Consider the following 6,168-nt stretch of genomic DNA (forward strand, 5'->3'; position numbering starts at 1 on the left):
GACTCAAATAGATCCCTTCAGCACTTCCTTTTTTTTTTCTCTGTTTTCTATTTTTCACCAAGTCTTGCCCATCTCGACTGCTTTCCTGAGGCTCTTTTTTGTTTATCCTACATAATTTCCTTCCTTCCTTCAAGTCCAGACCCCCTTGCTCCCCTGGGGCTTCCTATGATAGCCAGGCACTAATCATGTACTTCTGTCCCAGAAGCACAGATAGAGGCTTCCTCCCCCTGCTTCCAGTCGAAGGAGGATGTAAGGCATAATGGTAATCTTAAACAACACTGCTATTCATTGTTTGGGAGATCTGGGAAATATCCTTGGATTCAGCTTGCTAAATTAGCTGCTTCTTGAGTAACCCACAGCTGCTGCGTATCTGTCCCATTACATTTTACAAAAATGCAGCAGTTCTCATTACATATGGTATTCTCTCAACATATGGACCTTCCATTAGTTTATGTCTCTGTGTAGCTCTGTTGCCATGAATGTATACACAGAAACATTTTCTTTTGTACTTAAAAAAAATCCAAACTCAACAATTCTTGAAAATAGATTAAACACAGGCTTTTGCAATTATTCAGATGGAGCAAAGATGTTAGAGCACCTCGGAATACAGCCGCTGCCAGGAGCCAATACTCAGATTAAAATGTTGCTTCTGGCAGTAAAAGTGTAGCTACTAGTGGTTTTAAGGCTTCATCCTGCCTGTTGTGCACATGAGTATCTCCCTTGAAGTTGGCAGGCGTCTTCTTCTGCGTGCAGATATTGAAAGTCAGACGGACCATCAGTGTAAGGTGATGCTAAACCATCGATCTGAGGCTCCCAAGGAGGCAGCAGCATGATTTTTGGATCTGGTCTTGTGTGTTTGCTTCTTCACAGTGATTCACAGGCGAATTTGGTTTGAAAGAAAATGGATTCCTGGTGTTAGTGGATTTACATGCCCTGACCTTTTTGATAACTTCCCTTGCATGAGCAGGGAACTTGAGCAAACCTTGAGGAGAAAGGTTTCTATGTCTCCTTCTGGGCTCTTCCCCTCAAAGTGGAACGGTGTCCTTGAGGAAACCTAAACTTCCATCTTTGCTGTGCTCCTTGTGAAATAGCTGATTCCAACCAGGAGTAATCCTTGATCCATCAAGTACTTTCAATAAAAATGCAATGCTAAAACAAGATAAAATTTTCCTTGGACCCCTAGAGCACTGTTCAATGCCTCTCTTATCCCACCCAGGGCTTATTTCATTGACTTCAGGAGCAATCTGGGCAGGGGTGAGCACTGGGACCCTCAATCTCTGTCATTCTTCAGGATACTTCTGTGCTTAATCCCACCTGCTTCTGGGATGTGATTTCAGGGCTTCCGATTAACCACATTCAAAATTAAAAATATATAATTAATTCCACTCTTACTCTATTTTACACCTCTTTCCTCCTTTTATAACTAAGCTACAATCGTGCCCCCTCAAACACATCCACTTGACTACAGATACAGCCTGCTTTACTCCTGCATCTGAGCCTTCTGCAACATATGTTTATATCCAATAGCTGCTCAGTGCTCCTGTGCTGCAGGACAGGAGGATCATGTCTCTCCCACAGGAGCTATGGAGCAGTTGGAGACCTGAACCTGTGCAAGGATGTGGTTCTCCTGCAGCCTGGCGCAGCTGTCCCTGTTCAGGGCTGTCAAACACCCCGTTTCATGCTGGTGGATGTGAGGGGATGTGCAGAGGATCTCCAGGAGTTGCTCAGATGTGTGCAAGGAGCTGCCAAAGCCTGGCAAAGAGGAGAGGCTGAGGATGCTACTCTGGCCCCTCAAAGCCATTCAGATGCTTAATCTTGTGTTATAACCCCTTACTATGGGAAAAACATTGAGAAGATGGAGAAAGTTCAAAGAAAGGTGGTGAGGCTGGTGGAAGGTCTGTAGCACAAGCCTGATGAGGAGCAGCTGAGGGAACTGGGGCTGTTCAGCCTGGAGAAAAGGAGGCTGAGGGGAGACCTTATCGCTGTCTGCAACTGCCTGAAAGGAGGTTGTAGCATGGCGGGGGTTGGTCTCTTCTCCAAAGTAGCAAGTGACAGGATGAGAGGAAATGGCCTCAAGTTGCACCAGGTGAAGTTTAGATTGGATATTAGGAAAAATATCTTCACAGAAAGGGTTGTCAGGCATTGAAACAGGCTGCCCAGGGAAGTGGTGGAATCGCCATCCCTGGAGGTGTTTAAAAGGTGTGTAGATGAGTTTCTTAGGGACACGGGTTCGTGCCAGAGTGAGGTTATGGTTGGACTTGGTGATCTTGAGGGTCTCTTCCAACCAAAATGATTCTATGATTCTATGAGATATTTTCTGCTCATCAGAATGCACAGGCAGGAACTCTGCAAGAGAGGCCCTTCTCATGAAACAGAGGAAGAGGGTTTGGGTTTCCTTCTAGTGGCCTCTAAATCATTTGTCCAAAGCACAGAAGTGTCTTTTCCTGGAGGTATTTGGGCCCGTTCCTTTAGAAGTCATCTATGATTGTGTTCGTATTCATGCATAAATGAATATTAATGGTGAATGTGGTCTGACTACTGGGCCCATTTCCTCCCACAGCTGTTTTTGTGTGAGACCTGATCCAAAAACATCTTGCGCACACATCTTGCAGCCTGACTCCACAGGCGAGCGTGATGGAGAACGCTTTGCTGGTGAGGCCTGTTGTGGTTTAGGCATGGACGAAGCACATAGCTGCTCAGTGCTGTCAGGGTCTCTGCAGATCTGCGTTTCCCTCACAGCAGACATTGAGGTACCCAGGGAACTTGTATTTTAACTGGAAAAAAGCTTATGTGCCAAAGGCCTCCTGTTGAAGCTGAGCAGAAGTTTGGAGGGGCTGAACGCTGGAGTTTGCTGCTCCAGCTGGCAAGGAAGGCCCACCCACAGTTTAGGTGGTGTTTGGAGCTGCAGATTTAAACCTGATCACCAGCACCTGAAATTGTAGCACCTGCATTATAGCACTTTTATTTTATTTGGATACAGTTCGGTGCATTTCTACTTTTTAAAAATATTTATTTATCTCAAAGAGAATTCTGGGACTGAGCCTGAGACTCCTGCAGGAAAAGACAGTCTCTGATACAATGGGTTCTGAGAACAAATACTCCCAACACCCTATTTTTTAATCATTAAACGAGCATATCCTTACAGATTTAGATTTATTTAAGTAGGGAAAGGTATTTGTTGTATGATTTGCACGTCCGAACTAATTGCTACTCAAATATTTTGGTGCAAAACCCTCCCAACTGCTTGCGAACAGCCTGCAGCGGATGTGTGTGCTCAAAAACTCTTGTGCAAGTCATTTTTGGACTCGCACGCTTGAAAAGGTTGTTTGCAGATGATGCACATGCTGACCACTTCTGTTGAGAAGGGGCCTAATTCAGAGTGTACAGCAGGCAGCAAAAAGGTTCCCATTGCCTGAAATTAGTCACAAATAATTTGCCTGGCTCCTGGTTTTAATCACATGATCCAATTACAACTTAATCCCATCAATATGAAATAAATGTTCTCACCTTTGGTTATTTTCTCGGTGTAGAAAGCTGCTCACAGCCTCATGCCTAACAATTAGTCTGTGTTGTGTGCTCCTGCTGCAAATGGGGACGGGGGATGGAGGAAGGATGGCTGGTGAAGCACGCGGCTTGAAAACCTTTCTTTCGGACCAAAGTGGGAGCAGAGCAGTCCATAGAGATACTACCATTGTCCAAGCAGGCTGGAGTTAAAAGTTTCCTTAGCTTTTCTCCTTAAATCAATTTGAATATTCTTGGCAAGCTCTGTTACTATGTGTGGTGGGCAGCTGTGATTCAAGCGGGGATTTTTTTTTTCCCCCCTGTTCTACTGTCCCAGTCTTCCTGTCTTGTGCATATGTGATCCTTTCCCTCTGTCTGCCTAACAGCTAATTATTTTACCAGACGAGCCAATAGGCTGAAGAAAACAGACCATGCATATTCTTGAAAGCAACAACTGTGTTTCAATGTCAGGGTGGATGGGGAATTAAAAAAAAAAGAGTCACTTCCTTCTGACCCACTCAACTCCTTAAGAAAAGCTCCAAAAATAGCAAGTGTTCTGATTTAGAAGGGACTAGCCTACCTCCCAAGTTAGTACTCACATTTAACAGCAGGAACTCACACTGTGTATGTGGGAAAAACAGAGAACAAGCCATCTTGAGTATAGAAGGCATCCAGGTAACAGCTTTATAAGCGAGGGCAACCCAAAAGTGTACACACCCCCCTATTGCAAAAATGTGGACAAGAGTGCTGCTCTCCAGAAACTGCCTGCGTGTCACTGCACTCACTGAATTTTCATTCCCAGTTGAAATTATGCCTTTCTGATTAAAATAGTTAAGTCGCTGGTCCTGAAAAGGGCGGCACAAATTCTGCTTTCTGCACTTGGTGGTCATGTTTAAGGGGGCTTTTCTGGTAGATATCTGGGCTTTGCAGCCTGCTCCAAAGCCAACAGCGCTAACCCACTGTCTGCCCCGTCCCAGGTGTGAGCTGTGAACTCCCCGGGAGCACCGCAGCCCTGCAGTTGTGTTTTACAGCCTCCGGGCCGCGTTTGGAGAATGCCTGCAGTACTGGGTTTCATAGGCAGGACAGGAAGGAAAATGCTTCATTTCCAAATCCTGCAGAAGCTCGGTTTTCTTGTTGCGGAGCTGCTGTGACCCAGGGAAAGGTGTTTTGTCCTGCTGGACCACACTTACAACCTGCCTTCATCCCAAAACAGTGAAAAAAACAGCAGATCAGTGGTGTTTGCTCTGCTGCGTGAAAACTGGCACGTCCCTTGTATTGAGGGGCCCTGGTTTAAGCAGGGAAGTTCTTGGTATTTTTGCAGGTGGGGGTGATAGTGCACAAATGGTGAGAGGCAGCAACAAAGGTTCTGAAGGAAGTTATGTGCCTCGAGGTGAGGTAGAAGTTGTCTGGGACTTTTTGGGAAGTGAACTTAGAGCCTAGGGTGCTTATTGTTCATGGGTTTAGCAGTCAGGGTGAATCTTGCAGAGGTTCTACTTCTGCTGGTGCAAAGGCTGCAGGGTCTTTCATTGTACAGAGAAATGCCACTGGTTTTTTTTTTTCTGACGGGCAGCTTCTGTTTGTGAGTGGTAACAGCATGTCCTGACATGGGGTGTCCCCAGCACTTTACATGCTCACCAAGGGCCCAAGTGCTCCAGATACATCCTCTCTAAAATTCTGCATCAGCAAATCCTTGAATGCAAAAGGTGAGCCGCACTGGTCTGCAGGCCAGCACTGGCTGCCTCCCTGGATACACCAGACCAGCGAATCCTCCTCAGTTTTGAGTTGCAACTCAGAAGTTGACTTGCTTTTGAGTATGAGACCTACCCTCCTAAAAGCAAGTTCCCCGCCTCAACAACCCCCTGTGGCATCCGGAGCATCAGGATGGGGAGAGCGCTGTCCATCCCCGACTGCCTCATCCACCTCTGAAGGAACACACAACTTCACCGGCAGTATTGGAACAAGAGTCAAAGAATGAATATTCCTCATTTCTTTGTTGCCATTTTAAAAGCGGATAACCATTTAATTAGTTGTTCACCCTCCAGGGCTGTAAGTTCTTGTATAATTAGATAATGAGCAATTATCATTACAGTGTTTTGTTCTCACATGGTACTACACGGATTCCAGCGCTGACCACGTTTCAAAGGCTCGTGTTCCAGCTCATTACTCAGTAATGCTACAGGAAGCACCAGCACCCCCTTTACATAAAGACCTTCTTAGGGGGGACAATCTACCAGCATTATTAATATTAATATAAATCCCACCTGCTCTTGCTGGACTTGCCCCACAGTAGTTTGAAGCAGTGTTGATACCCACTATAACAGGATAACCCTAAAATATTCCAAGGAGATTTTGTGGTTGGGCGCTTCCCGAAATACTGCCTTTCATGTCCTTAATGCCACCCTCGCCTTTCCTGCTTTGGCAGGGAAAGCCACCATCAGGGTTACACGGAGCGGTTTAGAACAGAAAGTTTTTGGACAACACAAAGGTTTCACTTTGGAGGAGCCCCCAGAAGGGCTGCTGTGCTAAGAAAAGCGCCTGATGCAAGTCAGGACTTACAGGATGTACTTGTGTTGAGGTCAGCAACTGGCAATTAATTAATTCGTTAAAATACCTGGAGAGATTTAAAATGTGCACACGGTGAGAACATGCGTGCAAGAGGAGAATCTC

The sequence above is a fragment of the Patagioenas fasciata genome, chromosome 3 (assembly GCF_037038585.1).
Source record: "Patagioenas fasciata isolate bPatFas1 chromosome 3, bPatFas1.hap1, whole genome shotgun sequence".
In the NCBI taxonomy this organism is placed as follows: Eukaryota; Metazoa; Chordata; class Aves; order Columbiformes; family Columbidae; genus Patagioenas; species Patagioenas fasciata.